This window comes from Trichomycterus rosablanca, chromosome 20, assembly GCF_030014385.1.
Source record: "Trichomycterus rosablanca isolate fTriRos1 chromosome 20, fTriRos1.hap1, whole genome shotgun sequence".
In the NCBI taxonomy this organism is placed as follows: Eukaryota; Metazoa; Chordata; class Actinopteri; order Siluriformes; family Trichomycteridae; genus Trichomycterus; species Trichomycterus rosablanca.
In genome coordinates this window covers 10,976,800-10,989,608 of record NC_086007.1, presented here as the reverse complement: position 1 = coordinate 10,989,608, position 12,809 = coordinate 10,976,800, and the positions used below count along the sequence as shown (strand labels likewise).

General features: G+C 40.9%; 2 protein-coding genes across 2 annotated transcripts in view; one reads left to right on the top strand and one right to left on the bottom strand.

The window, feature by feature from the left end:
* Positions 1 to 9,539, bottom strand: part of blmh (bleomycin hydrolase) — an 82,837-nt gene extending 73,298 nt beyond the window's left edge. The window contains exon 1 of the mRNA XM_063016355.1: positions 9,500 to 9,539. The gene's annotated coding sequence lies outside the window, so the exon portion shown is untranslated. The remainder of the gene's footprint in view (positions 1 to 9,499) is intronic.
* nova2 (NOVA alternative splicing regulator 2) overlaps positions 1 to 12,809 on the top strand; it is a 67,659-nt gene that overhangs the window by 25,300 nt on the left and 29,550 nt on the right. The gene's annotated exons all lie outside the window — the stretch shown is intronic.

Below are 12,809 nucleotides of genomic sequence, written 5' to 3'. Positions count from 1 at the left end.
ACCACTTCAGAGCAGGTATTATTTAGGTGGTGGATCATTCTCAGCACTGCAGTGACACTGACATGGTGGTGGTGTGTTAGTGTGTGTTGTGCTGGTATGAGTGGATCAGACACAGCAGCGCTGCTGGAGTTTGTAAACACCTCACGGTCACTGTTGGACTGAGAATAGTCCACAAACCAAAAATATCCAGCCAACGGCACCCCGTGGGCAGCGTCCTGTGACCACTGATGAAGGTCTAGAAGATGACCAACTCAAACAGCAGCAATAGATGAGCGATCGTCTCTGACTTTACATCTGCAAGGTGGACCAACCACCTTGAGTGGACAGTGAGTGGACATGGTATTTAAAAACTCCAGCAGCGCTGCTGTGTCTAATCCCCTCATACCAGGACAACACACACTAACACACCACCATCATGTCAGTGTCACTGCAGTGCTGAGAATGATCCACCATCCAAATAATACCTACTCTGTAGTGGTCCTGACCATTGAAGAACAGGGTGAAAGCAGGCTAAAAAGGTATGTAGAGAAATAGATGGACTACAGTCAGTAATTGTAGAACTTTAAAGTGCTTCTATATGGTAAGTGGAGCTGATAAAATGGACAGTGCTTCCAGAGTAGAAACAAGGAGGTGGTTTTAATGTTATGGCTGATCACTGTATATGTCTATCTATCTACAAATATGTCAGTTTCAGATCATAACATTTTTAATTCCTGAGGAAATGCATGAAATCTGATTATTAAAAACATTTATTAAATGAGGCCTCAGGTCTGATACGCCCTGAGATCATTATTACTTTTACATAATGGCCAGTTATTACAGAAACCCCAATCTAAGGCGCAGTATGGCAGGGTGGCAGGTCATCCAACAGCTGCCTTTCTGTAGAAATGATTCTTTGAAGGCAGTATAATTACAGAACCAAAAGCTTTGATGAAAATCAAATACTACTATGCTAATCAGGCCATCTGCCCGCAAGCCTTTTTAGTGTTTTCTCGGATAGATAGGCAATCACAGAACTCCGAGACCTTGAGCACCTTTCTCTGATTGCGTCTACGCTACAGCTTGGACTACGTCGGGTACTGCGGCGTTCCCATCCTTCTCGTAATGTGATTAGATGTGAGAATATGAATATGAAGAATGGGAATATGTCCCAAACAGTCAGATATACACAGATTAAAGAGGAAATGCTGCCTGGTTTAGTGTTAAACAAAAGACTTGTGCATTGTCGTTCATGGGGCCACCTTCCTTTTAAAACGTAATGTGGTAATGTGGTGAGCTGTCACAAAGAGGTGCATTGAGGGCAAGTGGTGGGTTTCTTTTGGAGGACACCCAGCCTCCTAGGACATGGGACAAAGCTCCCCCTCTGTGCCCCAGAGAGCCCCAAAAGAGACCAAGTACTGCAGCTGCCTCCTGTTCCTCCCACTCACCCCCTCATTTCTTTAATCCCCACTGAATGACCCCGTAACTCTCTCTCTTTCTCTCTATATGTCTATCTCTGTCTCTCTTTCTCTGTCCCTTTTTTTCACACCACACCCACAAACATCCCCCATATTCCAGCTCTAATGATGCATTTCTTCTTTGGTCAACAAAGCCCTCAGCTGTTGGAACATCGCCTTCAACACACAGGATGTGCGCTTTCTTTAATTGCACTAGACCAGACACTGCTAATTATCTCTGACCCCACAGTCATTCCACAGTAAATGCTAGTGAAACTAAGCACATTTCTATGCATGAAATGGACAGGTTTCAGTTTCTTACTGTAGAACTGGATTTAAGATGATGTAATAGTGAAGGTTCTGAGTAGACTGAGCAGCGACTCAAATCAAGACAGCAGGACTTTAGTCATTTGATATAGCCTGCTATTAAGGAGAAGACTCTGAGAGAGTTTAGTCTATTGATATGTGATCCTTTTATTTTACTTTTGAGACAGGCATGTAGTAAAGCAAACGGAAGATGAAACTTTGTCTTCTAATTTCCTTGTGATTTTTAAATATATATTTTGTAACTTTTTTTAGAGTTGCATCTGCTTTTGGTTTAAAAAATGATTATTTACATGTGGGAATGGGCAGTATCTCTGATGCATGATTTTGAAACATGATATTATTTTTTTATATATGAGTGTTCTTCATAAAGTTTCCACATTTTATTTAACTCTATTTATTAAGAATTTCAAAAACAAATTACATCACTTTTCTACATAGTCACCTTCCGATATTAACTTTATAATGCCATCAGCAAAAATGTTTTTGGTTGAGTGTGTAGCCTCTGATGCACCACAGCTTTCACATCATCATCACATGAAAATCTTCTTCCCCTTAAAGCTTCTTTGAGAGGTCCAAAAAGGTGGAAATCAGATGGCGCTAAATCTGGACTATAAGCTCTCTCTCTCAGTCTCTCAGACCCGACCAATTAAATTAAACTAGCAACACAATTTTCAACAATAAAACTCCAAATTTGTTAACATTTGATCTTTATATATATATATATATATATATATATAATTAATAAAGTATACATACATAGTGTGGAAAACCCAGCAACTTATAGCATAGGCTTACCTCATGTGTGTTTTTAGCAGAATGATTTTGTATTATAATACAATTGTTAAGTTATAGATTCATGTTGCAATACAAAGATACTGATTTTGTTTGCTATGCTAAAAAAATTATGAATTAACTAGTTTTTTATAAACTGATTAATTAATCGCACTTACTGATTATTTTCTCATGCTCTAATCCGTATCTCTATGTGTTTAATATTTTTTTTATTTACTATAAAATAGGTAGCCAAGTACTGTTAAATTATATGACTCGTATGCATTTTAGATATTTGGCTAAATGCTGTTCTAGCTTCAAAGACTTATCAGTAACAAGCACATTCTGCTGGCCAGAGTGAAAATAAAATAATTGTATTGAACCGACTGACATATTTATAGTCAGCATGTAAAAAAATAAAAAATCTAGCTGAATGTTAGATGTTAGCGACACTGTAAAACTGTAGCTACGTACATTAAGCTCCTACCAAAACACCTTGGACAAAAAACAACCTTGATCAAACTAAATGTTTTTTTTTTCTGTATTTATATTAGCCCAGACCACCAGTGGGGTTTATTAGATAAGAAAGTTAGCATTCCTGTGAATAATGGTTAATTTACTATATCGTTAAAGCGATATTATGGACCTCATGTCAGCTTCTCAAGTACTTTTGGTCTATTTAATATGGTAACATTTAGTTTGTATTCTGTAGCCTTTAAACCATTTGAAGCATGTAGATGCATGACCAGTATTGGGCTGCATTTATTGTATGAGTAATATATTTGTTTTGACATATAAGTAACATATATGTCAAAAAAAGTATATTTCAATGTTTAAGTTACTAAAATATATGAAATAACTCCACCCCCCTTAGTCCGGTCTTTCCCACCCAGCAGACTGGAAGCCAGTTTTGTCTGCTGCAGGCATTAGCCAATTATGCCTGCTACAGGGTGCCCAGTCGACCAGTAGTAGAGCCGAGATTCGAACCTGTGCAAGCGGATTATCCCGCTGTGCCACCTGAGTTCCTTAAATATATGTTAGCATACAGCCTTTTTTTTTATATACACCGACCATGCATAACATTATGACCATTGACAGGTGAAGTGAATAACACTGATTATCTCTTCATCGCGGAACCTTTTAGTGGTTGGGATATATTAGGCAGCAAGTAAACATTTTATCCTCAAAGTTGATGTGTTAGAAGCAGGAAAAATGGACAAGTGTAGGGGATTTGAGTGAGTTTGAGCAAAGGCCAAATTGTGATGGCTAGACGACTGGGTCAGAGCATCTCCAAAACTGCAGCCCTGGTGGGGTGTTCGCTGATCTGCAGTGGTCAGTATCTATCAAAAGTGGTCCAGGGAAGGAACAGTGGTGAACCGGCAACAGGGTCATGGGCGGCCAAGGCTCATTGATGCATGTGGGGAGCGAAGGCTGGCCCGTGTGGTCCGATCCAACAGACGAGCTACTGTAGCTCAAATTGCTGAAGAAGTTAATGCTGGTTCTGATAGAAAGGTGTTAAAATACATAGTGCATCACAGTTGCAGGGCTGTTTTGGCAGCAAAAGGGGGACCAACACAAAGAAAGGTGGTCATAATGTTATGTTTGATCGGTGTATGTAATGTTAATAAAATTGCATATATTAGTTAAATATATATGCTAACATATATGGATACAACATATAATACCATATGTACATACACACATTTATTATGGGTATTTCATATATGGTATAAAATTACATCTACATATATCCAGATGTATGTATGTTATAATAATATATCACCCTACAAGTAATATATATGGAAAAACCATTATTGATATAGGAGCATATATGTCATATATTACATTTCTGTGTGGGCTACATCTCTTGTTACAGCTAAAGCTGTGGACACAAAGGACAATTAGCTAATTGCTATTTTGTTGATTGCTAATTGCTATTTTCTAACCCAGCTTTCACCCAATTCATTCAAATGCCCCCCAAAATTGTGCAGTTCAGTTGGGGCTCATTCAAATACGATCACATGGGTAAGAATTTAAAGACAAATGCTAATGCAGAGGTGTCCTTCCGTCCACACATCTTCCATAATAACAGTCCTTTTTTATTTTATTTTGAGGGAAGCACTACAGAGGGGGTGATGATACCAGGCCACATGTGCACCGCTAGCAACACAATCCGTGCTTTCAGCTCCTTTTACTCACAGTTTCACCTCCCTCTCCCACACAGGGCAGGTGCAGCCTGGACAGACTTCTTTCAGAAGCGCTTTTGTCACTTAACGCTACAGTCTTCTTCTTCTAACGTCTGGCTCGCCCTGTGCTGGATGCCAATCCTCAGGAAAGAGAGGAAAGGCCAAATCTGACTCGTGAAAAGACTCCTACACTTGTGCACTGTTAGGAAAGACACACTTCTGTTCAGTCCCTAATGGGATGCTAGTTATTCTAAGTGGAGTGCTGTAACTCCTGAGCCTGTCACTTCCTGCTCAGGCTAGGATGATATGAATGCGTTTTGGCAAACACTGTGGAATGAAACTGGTCTTGACAGTCCAGCTGATGGTGTTCTTTCAGACAGGAGCTGTAAATTTTCCTATGTCAGCTTAAGGGAGCTTGTAAATCCCGGCGGTTTTCTGGCCATAAACGTGCACGGGTTTTGTCTTGATGGTGCCCTCCGGCTTTTTGGTATAAGATAATGAGTGCAGCCACGTGCCAGCTGAGGTCCTACTTATAATAAAAAATATTAAAATTGCAAACTTCCTAAACAGGAAGAACTGGTGACAGACAAGTGGCAAACAAAAAAAAACCCATTTAATTTCTACAAGACTTTTGAAGTGTCTGTGGGAATTGTTGCCCATTCATTCAGAGGGGCATTAATGAGGTTGGACAAAAGAACCTGGCTCACAATCTCCATTCTAGTTCATCCCAAAGGTCTTCCAATGGGTTAACATCAGGGCTTTGTGCGAGCCACTTAGGTTCTTCCACACCATGCTCACCCAACCATGCCTTTTTACATTGCTTTTGGTTCTAGAAGTCCTAGAGACCTTTCTATAGAAATGAATTCTCTTCCACTGTTAAGTAGAGTGACACTAATCAGTCTCTGGCATCTTTGAGCTCTTATGTACAAAAGAGACCTGGCTCACAATCTCCGTTCTAGTTCATGCCAAAGGTGTTCCAATGGGTTAACATCAGGGCTTTGTCTGGGCCAGTTAGGTTCTTTTACACCATGCTCACTCAACCATGCCTGATGAACAGTCATGCTGGAACAAAGAAAAGGCCTTCCCCAAACTGTTCCCACAAAGTTAGAAGTATACAGTTCTCCAAAATGTCCTGGTATGCTGAAGCATAGGCTGATCTCTGAAAAGACAACCCCATAGCATTATCCCTCCACCAAACTTTACAGTTGGCACAATGCAGACAGGCAGGTAAACGCCAAACACAGACTCGTTACAGCACAGAACACATTTTTATTGCTCCAGAGTCCAGTAATTGTGTACTTTACACTACTAACGCTTCCCATTGTGCTTGGTGATGTGAGACTTGTATGCAGACTGCACGGCTTGGTGCTTGAGTTTACAGCAATATCTGAATTCAGTGATTAAGGGGTGTGTCCTGATCCCAGTTTCTAGCAAGATGCCACTAGAAGTCCTGGAGAGCTTTCTATATGAATGAATTCTTCTCCACTATTAAGTAAAGTGACAGTAACCAGTCTTTGGCAACTCATATGTGCTTCTCCTAGCATGAGTAGCAGGCATATCAGCGGTGGCTGGCTTCATGTGTCTAAGTGGAAGCACAAGTTAGTTCTCATCTACCCGGATTAGTAATCGTCATGCATTGAAACTTGTGGGTCAAACGTGGCAAAAAGGACAGAAAATGAAACATAGAAGAGTTACAAGCCTGTGCATCTTAAATATTTAGTACATGGTTTAATAGATGGATCTAAAGGCCATATGGCCAAAACAAGGGAGTGTTTTTAGCCAAAGTTTTCTGGCTTTACAGCTCTATTGCCTCACCAACATTCCAGCTGTACAAAATAGGGAACAGATTGTGCATATGATGTAAAACATCAAACATTCTGCTGTTGCTATGGATAAGGTCACTGCCAAAGAAAAAGCTGAGATGATTAATAATGTTTGTGTGAATAAAAAGACATACAACATTAGTTTCAATCGCACATCTTAGGTTCAAACAATAATCACACCTGGCTTTCTGGAGGCGGTTTAAGAGCCTCTGGACTGGTACAGTAAGAGCGGGAGGTAGAACACGTGGAGTAGTGAGGCTCGGCTGATGAAAGTAGTGACTGTAAATGGAAACCTGGATCAGGGTTCTGAGGAGCTGGAAGGTTGTGATAAAGAGGCAGTGCTTGCTGGTTGTTTCAGACAGCCTGGCTCCTAATTCCAGTCCGGAGTACATGACTCACGGCAAGGCTGTATCTTAGAGGAAAAGGAAAAGCAAAAGAAGATTTGATAGGTGTTTTTTGGGTAGCTTTGGGGGCAAAAGTGTTAGTGCCGGATGATTGAATCTTGCTGGGCTCCAGACGGGTGGTGTTTAGACAACTTTGACAGGCTGCAGTTAAGATGGGACAGGTGTGTGTTGGGCACGAAGCAATTGTGTGGAACCCAACACTCCCTCGGGGAGATGCACTCAACAAGCTTAGGATCCAGGAAAGAGCATAGAAAGCCAACGAAAGGCAAAGAACCGACCGTGCACTTGAGCAGGAATTCCAGTTTTGAACACAACCCGGAAAATGCAGTTTTCCTCTTTTTTTTACCATCGGGAAAAGCAACTGTGAGGCTAATGTAGTTGCTCACATCATGTATTATTTTAGCAGTGCTGACAGAGTGGCTGTTTTTAGAAGCAATTAGCAACAGCATACTTCTTCCGACTCTCAAAATGGCCCTCTCTTAAGACACAGTTGTGGCTTTCTTACTTAAAGGCCTAAGAGAATCAAAAGGAATAAGCCAACGACACAATTATTTTTAGATAGGGAATAAGTATAAATCCATCTTTTACAGGTGCAACTCTGCATGGTTTGTGTTTTTATCCTTCCCTTTTCACTGTGAAACAATGTCCAGTTTTACAGTTGCAATCAGAAATATTCAACCCACCAAAGAAAATAAAGATTTATAAGAATCTATAAACCTTTCTGGAGAGCTAGTTTTTGCTTTAAATCCTTTAATCCTTTATTAGTTGTACGATTGCACAAATAAAGAAAGAAAATAAATGATGTAAAAGATCACGTAACAACTAAGGACTTCATGGCTGGGCTCCACGATGCATGACACTATTGGCCGAGAAGCTTGGGAGGGATTGACGGGAATACACTAGAAGGAATTTGGATAGCCCTGCAAAGTTCTGTCAAACAGTTCCATAGAAAGAAGAATCGAGACTAGTACTGCTTGTCTGGTGCAAGAAAGATGACGCTAATGGCCAGAAGCATACCATCCCCATGGTCAAACCAGAAATGTTTACAAGTCACAAAATACGAGTCCGAGTCAAGTCACGAGTCTTTAGGATAGAGTCTGAGTCAAGTCACGAGTCTTTAGGCTAGAGTCTGAGTCAAGTCACGAGTCTTAAGGCTAGAGTCTGAGTCAAGTCACGAGTCTTTAGGCTAGAGTCTGAGTCAAGTCACGAGTCTTTAGGCTAGAGTCTAAATCAAGTCACAAGTCTTTAGGCTAGAGTCTGAGACAAGTCACAAGTCTTTAGGCTAGAATCCGAGTCAAGTCACAAGTCTTTAGGCTAGAGTCCGAGTCAAGTCACAAGACTTTAGGCTAGAGTCCGAGTCAAGTCACGAGTCTTAGGCTACTACACGAGTCTCAATGGGACAACACAGACTCGAGTCCCCATCTTTGGGTCAAACATAGAGGTAGGTCACTGTCTTGACTGTCTGTTCTGCTTTCAGTAGTGAATTGAACTTTGCTGATAATTGGACTTTCCAGCAAGACAATGATCCCATGCTTACTCCCACATCAACCAAAGCTTGGTAAAGGAATCAGTCCTGGAGTGACCCTTAGTCTTTAGATTTAAATCACACAGAGAGACTTTGTGCGTTTTAAAGAAAGCACTCAAACCTCAATGAGCTGGAACCTTTTGCATAAGAAGAATGGGTAAAGATCCCACAAGAGGGGTGTCAGAAGCTTTTTAGCTTATTGCTGTTACTTATTAGTGTTTATTATGACAAAATGATGTTCCGGTAAGTATTGAAACCGGGGGTTGAATAATAGTGAACATGGACATTTGTCTAGAGCAGGGGTGTCAAACTAATTTTCACCGAGGGCCACATCTGCATTATGGTGGCCCTTAAATTTGTTGTTTTTCTTGAAGGCTAAATTCTGTGTTTGGTGTCAAAATGCCAAATTGATACTGTATATTTATAATGTATATCTACATTTATATTGTACTCCTTTACCACAGACACGGCCTCAAGCACAAACTTGTATTTACTTTCATTAAATTTCCTCCTTCTGCTTCAAATTTTTCCTTCTTGTACATTTTGGGATTATTTGTAAATATTTCTCAACATCATCTAGTGGCGGGATGCGATCACTTTGCAGGTCACAAAATCGGCATGCATTGTGGAAGATGCAGTTTATGTATGATTTTACAGTGTATTTTAATTGTTCTGCCCTCGCTAAGAGTTTTCCCCCTTTCTCAGCTAGACAGACAAACAGACAGACACTCCCTCCAAAATACAGTTACGGTCGGTTTTATTTCCTTCCCAACTGTACACTGTGTGCATCAGAATACAAACAATAAAAACAATAAAAAACTTAATACAGTACATGCACACAGCTCTAGTTAAGTGTTACATCTAGTACAATATGAACGAGTTAGCATTTTGAGTAAAAACACTACTTGCTAGAGTAACGTAACAACCGTATTTAATTATGGAATTATGGTAAATTCGTGACTGAAACGCTGTAACATACTCGCTAAACACTTACAAACAACTGAGAATATAAATGTCTACTACTTACAGATGATTCTGTATTAGATTGCAATAGAATTAACGTCTGTTTATTATTTTTTACGCTACTGATTTACCCCGCGTTCTTTGCTGCTAAAACTTAAGTCACATGGCTTCTTAGCAAAGGTCAAAGTTAGTTGCCATGACTACGATGACAACGGTTGCTGCTTAAAGGCGCAGGTGTCTGGTTAAATTACAAGTACGTCTCTGTAACTACTCGAACCATCACAACAATCATACGTCTTTTAAGCTCTCGCGGGCCACATAAAATGACGTGGTGGCCCGGATTTGGCCCGTGGGCTTTGAGTTTGACAAATGTGGTCAATTGGTCAAAATTGGTCAATAATGTTACTAAATATTAATATTTTAATATGAATTTAACTAAGCAAATAGGTAAGAGCCTCCCATTGGATAATTACTGCATGGGGGATTATGTTTCAGCTGGCAACAAGTTATTTAACCCTAACTGATGCAGTGAGTAGCTTCTCATTTGTTAAACAACCATGTCGAAAAACACATCCTGTGGACATGGAAAAGATGACCAGATCTACCCTGTTCCAGAGTGATGGGTGCATCAGGGTAAGAAGAGAGGCGGCTGAAGTGATGCACCCATCATGCCTAGTGCCTACCGTACAAGCCTGTAGGGGCAGTGCTGTGATCTGGGGTTGCTGCAGTTGGTCAGGTCTAGGTTCAGCAATGTTATGTACCCAAAGAATGGGGTCAGCTGACTACCTGAATATACTGAACGACCAGGTTATTCCATCAATGGATTTTTCTTCCCTGATGGCACGGGCATATTTCAAGATGACAATGCCAGGATTCATCGGGCTCAAATTGTGAAAGAGTGGTTCAGGGAGCATGAGACATCATTTTCACACATGGATTGGCAACCACAGAGTCCAGACCTGAACCCCATTGAGAATCTTTGGGATGTGCTGGAGAAGACTTTGTGCAGTGGTCCAAATCTCCCATCATCAATACAAGATCTTGGGGGAAAATTAATGCAACTCTGGACAGAAATAAATGTTGTGACATTGCAGAAGCTTGTGGAAACGATGCCACAGCGAATGTGTGCCGTAATCAAAGCTAAAGGTGGTCCAACCAAATATTAGAGTGTGTGACCTTTTTTTTGGCCAGGCAGTGTATTTCCAATTGCAACAAGAATTAATAATCACTCATCTAACCTTTAATAAGTGCATGTTTTATATGAATGTTACTGCTATGTGTGCATCATAATATTATCTATATCAATGCATCAATAGTAAATACTGTAAAACAGTGATATAGATTTTTAAAAAATTCTGATTAGCAAGGGAGTGTTGGAGGACTCTGTGACCTGTGAAGGGGAACGTTAAGGTGTTTTTGCACATTGGCTAAAGTAGACAAGTGCAGAGTGTGATCTATGCTAGCAGGGATCTGAGGGCCCTGGAGGAGGAGCCCAGCTGTGGAGACAGGCAGTGTGAAGAGAGTCTCAGCATGTTCTTTCCACTGTCCTGCTTACCCTACACACACACACACACACACACACACACACACTGTTTCTGTCACTCTACAGCTTGAACAGACTGCTTCATTATTCATACGGGGGGCAGAACAGGGAGGGGACATAATTAGGTCGCCTGAGCACCCCAGCGGGTGATGATGGGATAGCGAGGTACAGTGGGAAGCTCCTCCCCCTTCTGTTACTTAGCCCAATGCCAGATAGGACATCAGTCACTGTTGCAATCATCTGCACTGAGCAGGAATTCACACAAGCTGCATTTACCATCCAGGCTTTCAGAGAACGTAAATAGGAAAGGGGATGTAGGATAGTGTTTGCAAACTAAATGTGTGTGTGTGTGTGTGTGTGCACGTATTTGCAGAGAGTGTTAATAGGTAACCTTAGAGGGATAGGGGCATGCACATCTGATGATTGGTCAATGCAAATGTTCGCAGGTTAGCACACATCAGGGGTTAGCATATAGCCTGATTCCATTTACTAGTGTGGTTCTATTGTTTGTACATAGTCTGCTTTATACTTGGATTTTGGATTGTACTAGGGTGATTGTACTTGGCAGGGGGGGGGGCACCATGTAATTGGTGGCACCATGGCAATGTGTATAAAGTAGAGGTTTAAATATTTGACGAATGCATCAATAACCATGCAACTATGTTATTGAACTTTGATAAATAAACAGCTACTTTTTAACAAGACAACTAACAAATGTGTTAATGGTAAGATAATCTAATTACTTATAACAACAAATATAATAGTTCATCAGTAGAGCTATTTTGACAGAATGTAGCGCTATTTTATTTGCACTTGGGCTTTTGTTTAAGAGAAGTGCCCAGAGCTGACATTTCAAACTCGGCGGTTCGAAACTCAGCTCTGCCATCCGGCTGGGCTGGGCGCCTGTTGTTCGTACAGGGTGAGAGCCGGATAGAGACTCCTCATAAGTGAGGCAATTACGACCTCTGCTGGCTGATTGATGCCGCCTGCAAAGAGTCGAGGAATAATGCCTTGATCAGGGTGTGGCTCTCCGTACACAAAGCTGTTCCGCATATGAACTCGCCTCGTGCAGGTGAAAAGATGCAGTCGGCAACTGCACACGTGTCGGAGGGGGCGTGTGTCAGTCTCGCTCTCCTCAATCAGCAGTGGGGTCAGCATCAGTATCAGCATCAGTAGAGAGGAAGTGTAATGCAATCGGGTAATTGGATACGACTAGATTTGGAGGAAAATTGGGGGGGGGGGGGGGGAATCATCTGTTCTGTGTAAATACAAGTTTAATTATAAAAGTGCATATTTATTTATGCACTTACAGGTTTTATTTAATAAGAATTATATTTTTAGGCCATACCCTTTAAAATACAAAGCTTCAACTTGCGAACTTTCAAAGATACGAACGTCGGTGTCCATTTGTTAAAAATGTGTTTAATTAAGTGCATGTGCAGCGCATTATGCAGAAATTTCAAATCTGGTGGCAGCTCGTAAGGTCAGTTGGTGTCTCTGCTGCTTAGCAACATACGGATCCTACTATTTAAATGTTTGTACAGTAAACGTTTACAGTCAACTCCAATCATGCTATCAGTCTGTCAGGCATCTACATACGGACATGATTGGCTATGTCTGAGGTGGTGGGTGGCCAATGGATTAGTATCCCGTCTGGGGTTTGTTACTGCGTATCAGACAGGGCCAATAATGTGTATGGAAAAATGTTGGCTATTGAACAAGCCTTTTAGCTTTTTACATTGATTGATCCTAGACCAGCTAAATATTTATTATTAATACTCACTCACTCACTTTCTTAACCACTTATCCAATCAGGGTCCCGGGGGGAGCG